Source organism: Bos grunniens, chromosome 19, assembly GCF_055505025.1.
Source record: "Bos grunniens cultivar Pamir isolate PY7600 chromosome 19, Bosgru_T2T1.0, whole genome shotgun sequence".
NCBI lineage: Eukaryota > Metazoa > Chordata > Mammalia > Artiodactyla > Bovidae > Bos > Bos grunniens.
The window spans coordinates 18,697,392-18,712,960 of NC_141183.1; the positions used below are offsets into that span (position 1 = coordinate 18,697,392).

Here is a 15,569-nt window from a genome sequence, read left to right on the forward strand (position 1 = left end):
ACCCTCTCACTCCCAGAGCCTTTGTGAAGAATGAAGGAGATGATATCTGGGAGAGGGAGAGACAAGGAAACTCCCAGACAGACTTCGAGGGAATGGTGCTGAGTCTGTGCGAGTTCCCATGCTTAGCCTCACTTCCATTCCAACAGCTTCCTTGAGGGAACTGGAGTTAAATGGTTTGGCATTTTTAAATGGCTGACCCGTCAAACAAAGTGACAGGCGCTCTAAGTGGAAGCAGAGGTGTTGGGGGAGGCGGTGACTGCCAGGTTTCTTGCTCTGAGAGCCCTTCCTTTACCCATCTCACCTTAAAGAATCTCCGGGCTGTCTGTCCCTTCTTCCCACCTCCACCTCCCCTCAGCCAGAGACCTGTGTCCCCACTGAAGGGCAGGAGTCATCCATGCCTGGAGGAAAATTTTCTCCTATCAAGTCCTGATGGAAGTCAAGGCTAAAGCCCCCATGGTAAGTAGACTCACTCCTCAACTTCTTGATTTTCCCAACTGTGAAATGGGACCACAGATGGTGAGCCATTAATTACAAGGTGGCTTTTGGACTGGTGGGCAACCTCTAAAAGCTTCTGAATCCATTGCCCCACCCTCCACACACCTCCTACCCACCCCTTTCCCATACCTGCAACAAGATTATCTCCGCTGGCAAAAACCCCACCAGCCTCTTTGGGGATGGCCACCACCATTTGTCAAGTCAGGAAGTCCATCTGATGGTCTACCTTAAATGTCTCACTGTTTCCTTCAGGGAAAAGTTAAAGAACGAACAACAAAAGATAAATGTTCACGGCGAGGAGATGCCACACTATTTTTTAAAAAATACCTCCAAAGAGGGTGTGGGGTGGGAATTACCTTCGGACACAATGCTCTTTACACTAAACATCTTGGCGATAAATATAGCCGTGTAATTCTTTTTTCTCCTTGGCAGAGAGAAAGGCTGAGGCTGGGCAGCAAGGCAGAGGGACCCGAAAATATAAATCAATATGTGACTTTAATATATGTGCTCTCGGTGTCTGTGTGTGCTGGGGGATTATTAGTAACCTTGATTTCAGCTCAGTGTCCATGTGAGGCGGGGAGACGCACGGCCCCCAGGGAGGAGAAGAGAAATTAGGAAGCCAAATTCTTCTCCTGATTGACACCTGGGTAAACATTATCCCCGGCAGAAGGAGAAGAAAAAAAGATCAATGCTGGGTATTTTTATCACGTTCCAGGACGGACAGGGAGGGAAATTAAAGAAACAGTCCCCTAGCCTCATTGAATGTGCTCATCTCCAAGGAGGAAGCAAAAAGGGTGGAAGCCATGTGGGGAGGGGAACTGACAGTGGGTGCATCCCAGGGGGCGTGGCCATTGCTTCTCTCACCCTGGGGCACTTATGTGAGTGGCAGCAGGTACAAAGGAGTCAGCCCGTTAATGCCAGGGCAAAGGCACCAGCTTTGATGGGGAAATCATAGGCCATGGAGTCTAACATGAGATCAGATTCTGGCTTCAACGGAGGGCCAAGAGGCATTAGTCTTAATGGGGTTGTTGGGGATATTTCTAGCAGGAGCTTTCCAGAGCATGGAGGGGGAGAGTGGCTTCAGTGGGGGCTGGGGGGAGTGAGTGGCCCAGGAGTGGTCAGCACCAACAGGGAGAGAAAGAGGCATCTCTCTGGTTGTTGTTCAGTTGCTCAGTCCTGTCCAACTCTTTGCGACCCCATGGACTGCAGCACACTAGGCTTCCCTGCCGTTCATCATCTCCTGGAGTTTGCTCAAACTCATGTCCATTGAGTTGGTGATGCCATCCAACCAACTCAACCTTTGTCATCCCCTTCTCCTCCTGCCTTCAGTCTTTCCCAGCATCAGAGTCTTTTCCAATGAGTCCAATCTGGATTGTCTTGGAAAGTGGGTCTCTGTTCTACAGACAAGAAAACCTGGCCTCCATCCCTTTGTTTCTGGCCTCCACCTCCTCCTGGTTATATGACCTTGACTAAGTCATTTGACCTCACAGAGACCCACCTGTCTTATCAGTAAAATAACTGATAAAATAGCAGGTAGGCTCTGCTCTTCTCATTTCACAGAATTTTTAATGGGATTATACAAAACCCTGAAGTGGTAAGGAGTTATTACTACCTAGAGCAACTCCGTGCAATAGAAATATAATGTAAGGCATGCACATGATTGGAAAGATTCTAGTAGCCGAATTAAAAGTGTACAAAGATGGACATCCCTGGTGGTCCCATGGTTAAGAATCTGCCTTGCAATGCATGGGACATGGGTTTGATCCCTGGTCAGGGAATTAAGATTCCAGTTGCCATGGAGCAACTAAAGGATTCCTCATAATGCAAGACCTGCTGCAGCCAAATAAATAAATATTTTTTAAAGTAAAAAGAAATGGGTGAAATTAATTTAAACCATATTTTAAAAATTCAATCCAGGCTATCTAAAACATTATTGTTTCAACAAGTGATGCTAGTTACATTACAAGTGCTCAGTGGCCACAGGTGTCGGGTGGCCACATATTGTTCAGTTGCTAACTCGTGTCCAACTCTTTGTGACCCCTATGGACTTCTTGGGATTCCCTGGGGGCTTAGAGGGTAAAGAGTCTGCCTGCGATGTGGGAGACCTGAGTTCGATCCCTGGGTTAGGAAGATTCCCTGGAGAAGAAAATGGCAACCCACTCCAGTATTCTTGCCATGGGAAATTCCATGGATGGAAGAGCCTGGTGGGCTACAGTCCACAGGGTCGAAAAGAGTCAGACATGACTGAGCGACTTCTTTTTGGACTTCTTAGGTGGTGCTAGTGGTAAAGAACTCACCCGCCAATACAGGTAGACATAAGAGACACAGGTTCAATCCCTAGGTTGGGAAGATCCCCTGGAGGAGGGGACAGCAACTCACTCCAGTATTCTTTCCTGGAGAATCCCATGGACAGAAGAGCCTGATGGGCTACGGTCCATAGTGTTGCAGAGAGTCAGTCACGATGGAAGTGAATTAGCACGCATGCACAGATTACAGCACGCCAGGCTTCCCTGTCCTTCACTGGCAACACACTGGACCAGCATAGATCTAGAACAAAAAACCCCACAGGCAAGGGGCTTCTGTCGCCTTAACAGTGGGGAGAGGCCCCTGTGAAGTGCAAGGTAGAGCACCGCTTTTTAGAAAGGCAATTTTGTGGCTGCAAATGGGCCCCCACAGGAGGCTTCCTGGGGGAGGCAGAGTGACAGCAGTGGTCCTCCCATCAGTAAGCCCACTGCAGGTCCCCAGACCTGGATAAGACCTGGGGCTGGGGTGGACACTGAGCTCCCCATCTGGCCACCCACCCCCCATCCCCAGCCCTCGGAGCAGCCTGAGGTGGAGAGAAGAACCTGCCAGCTGGTCTTGGAAACTCTTCAATCCTGGTGCTTCTGCTTCCTGGCTGTGAGATCGAAGGCAAAGGGATGGTCTTGATCAACGCCATTTCGGCAGGGGTGGAAAGGTTTCTTACACAATGCTTCCGAAGCTGTAAGCATGGGGTGTGGGAAAGAGAATGTGAGGCAGGAGGACAGGGGAGTCCCTTTCAAGGGCACCCCATCCTGAGTGGCTTTTGCTGGACATGTTCGCAGAGTCTACAGGGCCCACCCTAACTCCTGGGGGAGGCCAACTTCTGCTGCAGGAAGACGGCCAGGATGGAGGCCCAGAAAAGGTGTGATTCCCCGGGAGTCACCCAGCAAACCCAGAAAAAGCTTTGCTGGGAGCTCCCTGCTTTGGAGCCAGGCCACTTGGGTCTCGCTTCTCAGCTGCTCTCTCGCTTCTCAGCTGCTCTCAGCACTAGGATTTGTGGAGAGGAATGAACATGCCATTCCACATGTTTCAGGGCATGTTTCAGGGCAACTTGAGCGCTGGCAGGGAGGCAGCCTTCCTGAGTCTGCTGATGCTGGGAGCCAAGGAAGGAGGCAGCCTGGAACTCTCACCAGAGCCCGTGCCCAAGTGCCCCCAGCCCCTATTACCCACCAATTCCCAAAGTCCTGGCTGCAGAATTGTCCTGCCAGGGTAGGGATGTGGGGAGAGGCGCCAGGCTCCCCGGGACCAAGTGCTGCAGTGAGCCTTCAGTGACAGCTTTTGCAGACTCTGCAACCAAACGGGAGAGATGGGATTTCAGAAGATCTGAATCCTAGGAGGTCCAGCAAACGAGCTTCAGGAGATGCATGGACATATCTCCTGTCCCCACCACTGAAGGCAAAACTTTGAGTCTGTGCTTTTTTTCTAAGTTAAGGGTCTAAGCTTTTGTCAAGGCTTAGAGGCATCTGTGACTCCTGAAAGAGTAAGAACCACTGCTCTAGACACACACACTCACAAATACACACACTCACAAATATACTCACAAATACACAACGCACTCACAAATACACACATACACTCACATAGACACACAAATATGTATATGCATAACCACATGTACAGACTTCCCTGGTGGCTCAGATGGTAAAGAATCCACCAGCAATGCAAGAGACCTGGGTTCGATCCCTGGGTTGGGAAGATCCCCTGGAGGAGGGCATGGCAACCCACTCCAGTATTCTTGCCTGGAGAATCCCCATGGACAGATAAGCCTGGTAGGCTACAGTCCATGGGGTTGCAAAGAGTCAGACATGACTAAGCACACACACAACTACATATACACACATGCACACATATACCCACATACACCCACATACACACACACTCCCTCTCGTTTCAGGTCTCTTCCACCTTGGCTCCACCCCGCGCAGTTCTGCCTCCATGGACATCCTCTCTCCAAAAGTGCTATAGTGACTTCTCTGGTGATCCAGTGCCTGGGACTCTGCGCTGTCAATGCAGGGGGTGTGGGTTCTATCCCTGGTCAGGGAACTAAGATCCTGCATGCTATGCAGTGTGGCCAAAAAAAAAAACAAAAAAAACAAACCCAACTGCTATTAGCCCATTCTTCCCAGTTAGAGACTGGCGATGATGCCCAGTGCCTACCAAATTCAACTGTGGACTCCTGGCTTTGGCATTCAAAGAGCCCCCCCTACCATCTCGACCTCTCTTCCCGCCACAAAGAGGAATCTGTTTCCAGCCCAGCTTGTGGCTCCAAGTAACCTGCCATATATGGTCGACTCTCCCTGTCTCTGCCCTGGCCATTTCTCCTCCTGGGACATCCTTCCTTTCCACCTCCCCTCCCACTTAACTGGAATCTCAAGGCCTGCAGGACCTGGCTCATGTTGCCGCCTCCTCCATGAAACCTTCCTCAGCCTCATTAGAGTGTCTGCATTCCTCTAGTCCATCTCCCATGGTTCTTTGTGTGTCCCAGGTCCTGGATCCTCATCGCTCACAATCTCAGACTCTGGGTCACCAGACTGCACTTAGCTTGTCACCCAGTGAAAACTGTAAACCCCTGGAGGGCGGGGCCTACAGGGTGGTGTCCGTGAATCCTCTCTAAATCCATCTCCAACCATCATACTTCCCGTCCCACTCACCTCCCCCCGAGCCCCCAAGGTAATACCAAGGTCGGGTGAGAGAGAAAAACAGATGAAGCCACATTTTGCAAATCACGATGTATACCCCGCTCAAGTGCTCCCCTCCTCCTAAGACTCTTCCTGGACTCCCGCCCGCCCTTGGCTTTGATCTGTCTGGTCCCTCCCCATCCCCCCAGGTCCAGATGTCGAGAGCCTGAGTGGCTCGATGGGAGAGACATGTGTCTCTCTGTCTCTGAGTCTGGATCTCGTCTGTGTTCCCGATAGACATCTAGCCTCCCCCATCAGACTGAGAATGGGAGGACCTACCTTTTCTGTTTTTTCTTTTTTTTCCTTTCTTTCCTCTCCCCATTCCATCAAATAAGGATTTCAAATAGCTCTCAGAGACACACGTGACAAGATACAAAATGAGAGAGGAAGTGGGGATGGAAGAGTCTTGCTTTCTCCTTCCCCAGGCACGGTCTCTGGCACCCAGCAAAGGGAAGCTTTCAAAGCCGCCCATCCTGAGCCCATTCATCCTCCTTCCCTGCGACCTCAAGTGCAGATGTGGCCAGCGCCCTCCTCCCTTGCCAACCCACCAGGCTCCATCCGCTGCCAACCCTGGCCCTACCATCCCGGCTCACCCGACCCGGCCCTTCATGCTCTGGCTCCTTCTCCCTCCTGCTCCCATCTGCAACCACAGCACATCTCAGCTGTCTGATTAACTCAATTGATTAATTAAGCTCTAATGAGCGCTGTGACTCACCCCTGCAGCTGCTGACCAGGAGGCCAGTGGTGCCAAGAAAGGCACCAGGGCCACAGGCAGGGGCTTAAGAGGGCCCAGGGGACAGGAAGCTCAGTGTTTGGTGCCCCTGGTAAGAGAAGCACAAACCTTGCCCTGGGCTAGGTCTCCTCCAGAGCCCTGGTGGATGAGGGATGTCCTGGGGGCTCTCTGGGCCAGGGGGTCAGTTCCAGAATGACACAGTTAGCATCTACCTGCTGAAGGTGGGGGCAGGGGGCAGGAGGTATTGATTGGCTGAGAGGTGCAGGAAGGGGACTAGACCCCCTCAGAGTCTCACCCTGACTCCCAGACCTTCACCTGCTGAGACCCAGCAGGCTGTGTGGAAGCCAGACCTGACCATAGGAGCCAGGCTTAGCCTTCCCAGCAGCGCCAATTCTGAGGTTTCTCCCACCCACAGAACTCCTTCCTAGCCAGGCATGTGGTCCAGGCACTTCCCCTGGATCTGGTTGCTGGCTGTCAATCCCAAATAACCACAGGGCTCCGCAGAATTCCAGCTCCCTATATTGCCAGCCTCCTCCACCACCCCTGACCACTGACTCACCCCTCCTCCAGACTCTATCCCCTTGTCTGGGTTCGGGAACAAATGACCTCCATTAACAACGATAATCAGTGGAATGGAATCTTCCACCTCATAAAGTACATCTGTATCCATATTCTCCAGAATCTTGAAAGCTAGAGCCAGGGCTCATTTCTAGAAATGAGGAAACGGAGACTTCAGCTTGCCCTACCTAGATGACAACTGGGTTTTTTTCCTTGCTTCTCAGCCACTGAATTCATCTTGGGAAAACACTTCCTCTTGGAGCTTTGAGGCCTCCGCTTAGAAGTCCCTTGCCTCCCCAGCTCTAGGGAAGGGCCCTCCTATCATGTCACTGATGTTAAGTCGTTCATACTTGCCGTTGGGCCATGAGGGCAGCGCGACCCGATCCATCGCGGCTCATCCCTGCGTCCTGCTCAGGGCTTCACACCCAGCAAGGACATAATGAGCATGCGCAGAAGGAAGGAAAGAAGAAAAAAAGGAATGAATCACCACAAGTGGGAGGTATTCTGGTGCCCATTCTAGGGCTGGGAGAAAGGACAGAGCAAGGCGACCAGTGCGGGTGTTCTAGCCATGAGTTAAGCAGGCAATCCACCGTGTGCGTGGTCCATTGGACTGGGGAGCAAAGGGGTAAGCCCCTCCCCCTTCCCTCTGCAGGGAGAATATGGCGGGACTGGCCCAGTGAATCATGGGAGATGGGGTGGGCAGGGCAGGAGAGGGTGGGGAGGATGTAGCTCTGGGGTACTGAGGCTCCTTCAGGGGAGACAGGAGACCCAGCGGGGAGACAGAGCGCTGGCGGGAGAGTAAGACCTGGTTGGAGTCCTAGCTTTGCTTAACCGCTTGGTAGATTTTGGCCACGTGGCCTCCATAGTTAGGCCTGTGAACTGAGAAAGTCTGATGACGTGGCCTCTGGACCTGCTGTCCTCTTGTTGTGGGCTGGGAGCCCTGGGGCCTCAAGAGACATCGGTGGCCAGAGGAAGTGAGTGCGATGGCGGGGGACAACAGGAGCGGGGTTTGTGACACCCCTGCTGCTGCGGTGGGAGGGGCAGTCGCCATCAGGAGCCTTTGATCCCCAGAAAGAGCGCCCCCTCCCCTCCACTGCCCTCAGCCTCTCTGCTATTGCCGCTCCTCAGGTTCAGTTACCAGCTCACCTTTCAAATTGGTCTCCAGCCCGTAACTTTACTGGAGAAAATGATTATGTGACTATTTCAACCTTGCTCCAAACACTGTTTTAATTGGTTCTGGGAAAAGGCGATTTGGGCACCGGAGGGGCTATGTGGGGGCAGGCGAGGACACAGCGGCAGACTGGGGGGTGTCAGGCAGCAAGCCCACCTGCCCCTGCGCCTTGAGTGGCCATAGAAGCTTCTCAGCCACTGCCCAGATCCCCACCCTCTCCCTGATGCTCACCTTGCATCCTGGGTTAGCCTCAGCGGGAAAGAGGCCATGGTGCTAGTGCTAGTGGGGGGCTTCCCAGGCAAGCATGCTGGGGGAGCAGACAGGATCCCTCCCCATTTCCTGCCCAAAGCACCCCTTGAGTCTCCTAGAAAACTGCTTTTCTGCCAACCTTCTTTCTCTGCCTCCAGCTCCAGCCCACCTGGGGATAAACTTTTGCTCCAGTACTAGCCCTGAGGAAGCAGAATTGGAAAGAACACCTGATTCTTCAGAAGCCCTGCAGAGCCTTCTAGTGGGATTTGGGATTATCTGCTCCAGGGATCACTCAGCCAGTTTTCCACCTATTAAATAGTTGAGATTTGACTACCGGCTAATCTTTCTGAGCCTCAATTTCCCCAGCTTGTCAAAGAGACAGTTGGTCCCAGGTGACCCCAAAGGTCCCTCCCAGCTCTGAAGCTTGAAGTTGTGTGCTGTGCTAAGTCGCTTCAGTTATGTCCAACTCTTTGCAACCCCATGGACTGTAGCCCACCAGGCTCCTCTGTCCATGAGATTCTGCAAGCAGAAGTACTGGAATGGGCTGCCATGCCCTTCTCTGGGGGATCTTCCTGATCCAGGGATTGAACTGGCATCTCTTAGATCTACCAGCATTGGCAAGTGGGTTCTTTACCACTAGCGCCATGTGGGAAGCCCTTTCAACTAATTCTGTCTGTGTCATCCTGAGGCTGGACAAGTCCCACCCTAGATTCTCGGTGGCCAATTCCAAGGGGACCTGTGCACTCCTCTAAGCCTTGCAGAGCCCTGCTTCCCCAGCAGCTGTAGGGTCCCTCCCCATCCCTGGGCCGGAGCTCAGCCAGTTGCTAGGTAAGAGATGGAGCCTGGGGTTGGAGCAGGAGGGCAAGGGCGGGTGTGCCCACAGTTGAAGGGTCTGGAGGAGAGACATGGGAAGGTCCACCATGTTAAGAAGATTATCTACTTATTATTTAGTTTTGACTGTGCTGGGTCTTTTGCTGTGTGCAGGCTTTCTCTGGTTGCATTGAGCAGGGGCCACACTCTAGTTTTGGTGTGAGGCTTCTCATTGTGGTGGCTCCTCTTGTTGTGGAGCACAGGCTCCAGGGCTTGTGGGCTTCAGTAGTTGCGCATGTGGGCTCAGTGGTTATGGCTCACGGGCTCTAGAGCTCTGGCTCAGTAGTTGTGGTGCACGGGCTTTGTTGCCCTGTGGCCTGTGGGATCTTCCCAGACCAGGGATGAAACCCATTCTCCTGCATTGGTAGGCTGATTCTTTATTAGTGAGCCACCAGGGAGGCCTGGCAGGTAAATTCTCAGCCACTGGACCAGCAGGAAAGTCTGAAGGTCTGCCTTTGACTCCATCTCCGTGTGTCTCAAGGAGGAACTTTTACCCATTGCCTTAACAAACAACAGGTTGGCACTTAAAAAAAAAACAAACTGCTTCCAAGCTGCCATTTTGGAGACTGTGCTATGGGGAGCTACTCACAGCACGACTGAATGTGCCCCTCTGCACATCACCCCCAAGACGTGGGCACCTGGGATGCAGTGAGGACTGGCCAGGCCATGGTGGACCCCAACACCTGCCAGTCATCAATATGCATTCTCCAGGCACTTGGTGGGCACAGGCGGAGGAACGGTGAGGCAGGTGCAGGGGGTATAGAAACTGTCCATTAAATTCATTCACCAGTTATTAATCACCTACTGGCTATTAGGTGCAGGACCAGTTCCTCCTGGGAGAAGCTGACAAGCTTCCGAGAGACAGGACATCCCTTCCCAGAATAACCTGGAGCTTTGAGACTTCACAGAAAAGATGGTGGGGGAAAAAAAGCCTCAAGGTCTCAGGAGCCGTCAGTCTCAATATGATGAAACCAGGTGGACTTCCTGCAGGAAGTGTGTCTGGGCCTGGTTTGGCCATGGGGAGGTTGGTGGGCTTTCTGAGGGACCTCCCAGCTGAGACGCACTGGGAGAAGGGGCAGGGAGAGAAAGAAGGTAAGCATCATGTTCATGTTCGCGTCTTGGGCCTCACAACTCCCTACCCCAGGGGAGGGGATGAATTTTATGGTCTCCATTTTACAAATTAGGGTCCTGAGCTGAAAAACAGGTTCAAACATTTCCGGGGTCATGCAAAGCTATGAGGGACAGGAAGTAGGTCTGCCTGTGCCCCTCAACCTGTCTTTCTGGGGTCCCCTGGGCTGGCCTCACAAGAGCATCAGCAGGCAGAAGCCCAGCGCTCTGTTGGAAATCAGGAACCTGGCTCCCGGGAGCTTCTGGGATCTAGGAGGCTGAAGGAATGAGATCTGAGACAAACAGGTCCCCACCCTCCTGCTCAGGAATGGAGTTTCAAAGGCGCAGATCACAGGGGAAAATTATATTGTCAAAGAGGAAAACCAGCGCTGCCATCCCTCCTTCACTCATTAATTTCTGGGGAAGTATGAGCTGTCAGCAAGCAGCGGCCTCCAATTCAAATTACAGAATTTGAATTCTTAATTTCTCCTAATCCATCAGTGAGCTGCCTTCCCGGGCTAATATTAGCAGCGCTAGCGAGGCTTGTCGTGGAGTCATTGATGTCTCCCCTCCTCTGAAGAAATCCCTAATCGATAGGGCTGGCCGTGGGGTGGGCCCTTCAGAGGCAGGCACCCCTCCTCCCCACTCCCTAGCTGTGTCCAGTCCCAGAACGAGAGTGCGGAGTTTAGGGAGGACCCTGGAGAGCAGAGGAGAGGTAGAGAAGATGGAAAAGACTTGGCACAAGGGAGGGAGGGTGAGATGGGAGGAAAGACAAAATTAGTGAGACTCAGAGACGTAGGGGCAGAGAGTGATGGAGAGACCAAGCCAGAGGCCCCAAGAGATGGATGGAGACTGAGGTGGAGAGGAGGGAGGGAGCCCTCTGGAACCCAGGGCCAAAGCACACACTTTGACTTTCCTCTGGGAGAAAACACAGCAAATCCAATGCAAAGCCCCATAAGACTCTCACGGCGCCACGGGGAGCATTATGTCCCAAGGAAAACGGGGGCCCCAGAACGCTAAGCCCACTTGTCCAAGGAGTGTTGTGAGACACAGATGTGAACAATAATGTGCCGGTCCCCTTCTTTCTCTCTCTGCCTCTCCTCCCTGTGCATCTCAGCTGTGTGGCCCTTCAGAAAGACCACCTACCTCCCCACGGCCAGACCGGTTCAGACCCCCTTCCCGCCAGAAGTCCACCTGGCTTTGTCCTCTTGAGACAGATGGCTCCTGAATGCTTGAGGCCTTATTTCTTCACCATCTTTTCTGTGAAGTCTCAAGGTTCCACTTTGCCCAGAGGAGTTCTGGAGTCAGATGCTTTGAATCAAATCACAGTGTGAAGGCCTCCTCTGCCAGGAAGCCCTCTTGGTTTCTGTCCAGCAGCATCATCTCTTTCCAGATCCCCTGCAGAAGGGAAAGGCTACCCACTGCAGTATTCTGGCCTGGAGAATTCCATGGACTGTATATAGTCCATGGGGTCACAAAGAGTCACACACATGACGGACTTTCACCATCACTTTACCTTTGGGTAATAGCGCCCTCCCCTGGTCAGCTACCTGGGTACTGGAGACACTCTACCACTACTCTGGACACGTGGGGAAAGCATGGGAGATGACCACCATTTGTACATTTCTTCTTTTAAAAAAAAATATTTTTTATTTATTTGTTTGTTTTCTTTTTGGCTGCACTGGGTCTTTGTTGCTGTGCTGGCTTTCTCTAGTTGTAGCAAATAGGGGCTCCTCTCTAGTTGTGATGCATGGGCTTCTCATTACAGTGGCTTCTCTTGTGGAGTATGGGCTCTATAGCTCAGGCTCAGTCGTGGTGGGCCACAGGCTTAGTTGCTCCGAGGCATGTGGAATCTTCAGGGATTGAACCTGTGTTCCCTGCATTGGCAGGCGGATTCCATACCACTGAGCCACCAGGGAAGTCCCATCTGTGCATCTCTGATTTATCTCTTCAACAAGGCCAGGAGGTAAGTCCTATTATTACCCTCGTTGCTGGTGAAGAAGCAAGCACATTTATGCCATTTGCCCAGGGTCATGGGGCAGTGAAGTCGCTGTGTCAGGATTTGAATGCAACCAGGCTGACTCCAAAGCAAAGTGGTTAATACCATGTGACAGGATGTTGGGCGAAAATCGCAAGGAATTGTACCTGGTGTGGTCCCTGTCCTTGCTGAACTACGGAAGGGTGAAGGACACGCCAGGCTGGCCTTGTGATGTCCTCACAAGACCCTGGTTCCATCAGCCAATCCTTTTATTAACATCCAGACAGCCTCGTACCTTCCGCCCCCTCATCCAGCTCACACTGCTGCCTTCTGCCTTCCTGTCTCCCCGAATCTGATCCTTCATCCAGGAGGCCTGATTCACGTCAGCCCCTCAGCCAGTCACCTTCCTGTAGCCCCTGTCCCTGATCCTGGTGGCCTGTCCCTCCCTGACCTGTCCTTGTTCTTTCTGTGAATGTCCTGCCTGTTCAGCAAGTTGTGAGCCTGCCTGTGTACCCTCTGATGTCCTAGGGCCCAGCCTTGCCGGCTTGAGGACTCAGTAAATATTTGTGGACTTATCAACTGATTGATTGGTGCGGTCAGACAGGAGGCCTGGGACAAAGATGCCTGAGAACTAAGAAGTGTCCCTCTCACCCTGGGCCCAGTGTCAGGGAGCTGGAGACACACAGGTGGAGACTCCAGGGCCCAGCAGGTATGAATGGCCTCATGTGGACAGTGAAGCTCTCTGCTGGCCCTCAGGGGACCTTGTCTCCCCAGGTTGGAGGATTTGGGGATGCGACAGGGGAAGGGAGAAGAGGGGCCCCTCACCTTGGGAAGTGAAACTTACAGGCATCCCTTGAAGCTCCCTGCTCTCTCCAGGAGGTTCTGCCCAGGATGGGAGGCAGACTCCAGACTCTTCCTCGGGGTCATTGTCTCCACCCCTTTCTTAGCTCTTGCTACTCCTCCTCTCCTATCCAAGAGGCTGAACCTGAATTGAACTATTTTGAGCCAAACCTCTGAATTATAGATGGTCTGGCCAGTATGCCCGCCACTCCAGATCAGTGGCAAGGGGAGCTGGGAGGAGGCGGTCACTGCCTTCCCTCCTAGTGCGAGTGAGTCTGTGCAGGTGCCAAGTGGAATTCCAAGGGCTGGCATGCCCTGGTGGGTATAGATTTGGTAACTAAGGAGTTGTGGGTGTGCATGAACAATTATGGATAGGAGTTGTGGGTTCTCAGACATTTTCCCACTCTCTGAAGTTCCAAGATGGTGGACCCCTGGGCTCTGAACCTTGTGGACCCCAAAACTTGTATCTCGCCAACAACCAGGATGGATGGAGGCCCAGCTTCACGTGGGATGATGACACAAGTCATCCTGCCCTCATCCCGCCCCTGCCTTGGGGTCCTCAGGAGTCAGGTGGACAGAAAAGAGATGACGCTATCAGGGCCGGATCCATGAGGGTGAAGGAGTGGCCATCGACTGCCTGAGGACAGCAGCAGAAGGAGCATCAGGACCGCCTCTGGGTTCCAGCACCGCACACACTGGAACTCAGTTATATGTCACACACTTGTGTTGTTGCTGCTGTCCAGTCACTCAGTCACGTCCGACTCTTTTCGACCCCATGAACTCCCTGTCCTTCAGTATCCCCTGTGGTTTGCTCAAGTTCATGCCCATTGAGTCGGTGATGCCAGTTCAACACTTCTGTACTCTACTCCTATTATCCCCATTTTACTGATGTCGAAACTGAGGGTCAGAAAAGACTGTTCCTTGCTCAAGACTGCACACATAGAAATAGCAGAATCAAGATATAGACAGCTAAGAAAATAATAAGGCAAGTTACAGCCGAGGAGAAAATATTTACAATACATATATCTGACAAAGGTACAAAAAAATACATGTACATGTGACAATACATGTATAGCCAACGAACGTTCATGACTCAGTAACAAGAATACAATCTAATTTTTTTTCCTTTTTGATCACACCAAGTAGCTTGCAGGATCTTAGTTCCCCGACCAGGGATGGAACCCGGGCTGCATGAGTGAAACCACCAAGTCCTGACCACTGAACTGCCGGGGAATTCCCCACAAACAATCTAATTTTTAAATGGCCCAAAGAACATACAGAATGGCCAATATGCATGAAAGAGATATTTGACATCACTCATTATCATGGAAATGCAAATTAAAACCACAACAACTACCACCACACATCCATCAGAAGACTAACCATGCTAAGTGTTGATGAGGTTGTAGAACAACTGGAACTCTCATAGGCCAAGAATAGAAATGTTTGATGGTACAACTACTCTAGAAAAGGTGATCTGTTTCTTTCAAAGTCAAACATACAATTACCATAGGACCCAGTCATTCCACACCCCCAAGAAACATCTTCACATGCAGACTTGCCCACCCATGTTTGCAGCAGCTTAATTCACAGCAGTCCAAACCTGGAAACAACGCAAATGTCCATCAACAGGTGGCCAAACTGTCATACATTCCAACAGTGGGATCATACGCAGCAATAAAAAGGTATAAACTACTGGCAAAACAACAACGTGGATGAATCTCATAAACATCATGAAAAGTGAAAAGCAGCCAGATGCCAAGAGTACATATTACATAATTCCATTTATATGAAACTCTAGAAAAGGCAAATCTAATCTATAATGACAGAAAGCAGATCAGTAGTTGCCTGGGGCTGGGGGGAGAGTGGGGATCGACTGGGAAGGAGCACGAGGGAGCTTTTGGGGATGATGAAAGTGTTCTATATCCTGATGGTAGTGGTGCACATAAATTTGTCAGAACATCTGATTGAACACTTCAAATGTGTACATTTTATCGTATGTAAATGATGCTTCAATAAAGTTGAAAAAAGAAACCCAGGTAAGCTGAACTAAAATCCACACCTGTAACTATTATACCCTGTGTCTCTCGAGGTCATCGTGGTTCAGTAGCAGGCTGCCTGGGCTTCCCAGGTGGCACTAGCGGTAAAGAACCCACCTGCCAATGCAGGAGATGCAAGAGACGCGGGTTCCATCCCTGGGTTGGGAAGATCCCCTGGAGGAGAAAATGGCAACCCACTCCCGTATTCTTGCCTGGAGAATCCCATGGACAGAGGAGCCTGGCAGGCTATAGTCCATGGGGTTGCAAAGAATCGGACACAACTGAAGTGACTTAGCATGCAGCATGCAGTGGTCACCTCAGGCCCCTTTGAGCAAGAGAAGGGCCCTGTTTCTACAATTGATTACCTGCCCCCACAAAAAGGAAGCATCCAGCTTTCATTGGCCTTACTGTCCCTCCCCCTCCCACCACCACCCCAGATGCCTTATGGCTTTCGCTGTAACCTTGGGAACTGACCACCTGGGAGTCTCTAGTTTCCCCTGGGGCCCCTCCTTGACCCATCCCAAAGGAAGCATCTCTGTAGCTTCCTAAA

At 51.7% G+C, this 15,569-nt stretch overlaps 3 long non-coding RNA genes across 3 annotated transcripts; 2 read left to right on the forward strand and 1 right to left on the reverse strand.

The window, feature by feature from the left end:
- Positions 1 to 971: 971 nt before the first annotated feature.
- Positions 972 to 6,422, reverse strand: LOC147351445 (uncharacterized). The gene is made up of 3 exons (XR_015147526.1): positions 6,316 to 6,422; positions 3,967 to 4,083; positions 972 to 3,475 (listed from the first exon to the last, which is right to left on the reverse strand). It is a non-coding gene; the product is annotated as an uncharacterized LOC147351445 (long non-coding RNA).
- A 967-nt stretch (positions 6,423 to 7,389) lies between these two features.
- On the forward strand, positions 7,390 to 8,515 carry LOC147351446 (uncharacterized). The gene is made up of 2 exons (XR_015147525.1): positions 7,390 to 7,739; positions 8,344 to 8,515. It is a non-coding gene; the product is annotated as an uncharacterized LOC147351446 (long non-coding RNA).
- Positions 8,516 to 11,807: 3,292 nt separating this feature from the next.
- On the forward strand, positions 11,808 to 15,084 carry LOC147351447 (uncharacterized). Its single transcript, XR_015147527.1, has 3 exons — positions 11,808 to 12,128; positions 12,669 to 12,849; positions 13,394 to 15,084. It is a non-coding gene; the product is annotated as an uncharacterized LOC147351447 (long non-coding RNA).
- The last annotated feature ends 485 nt before the right edge of the window (positions 15,085 to 15,569 follow it).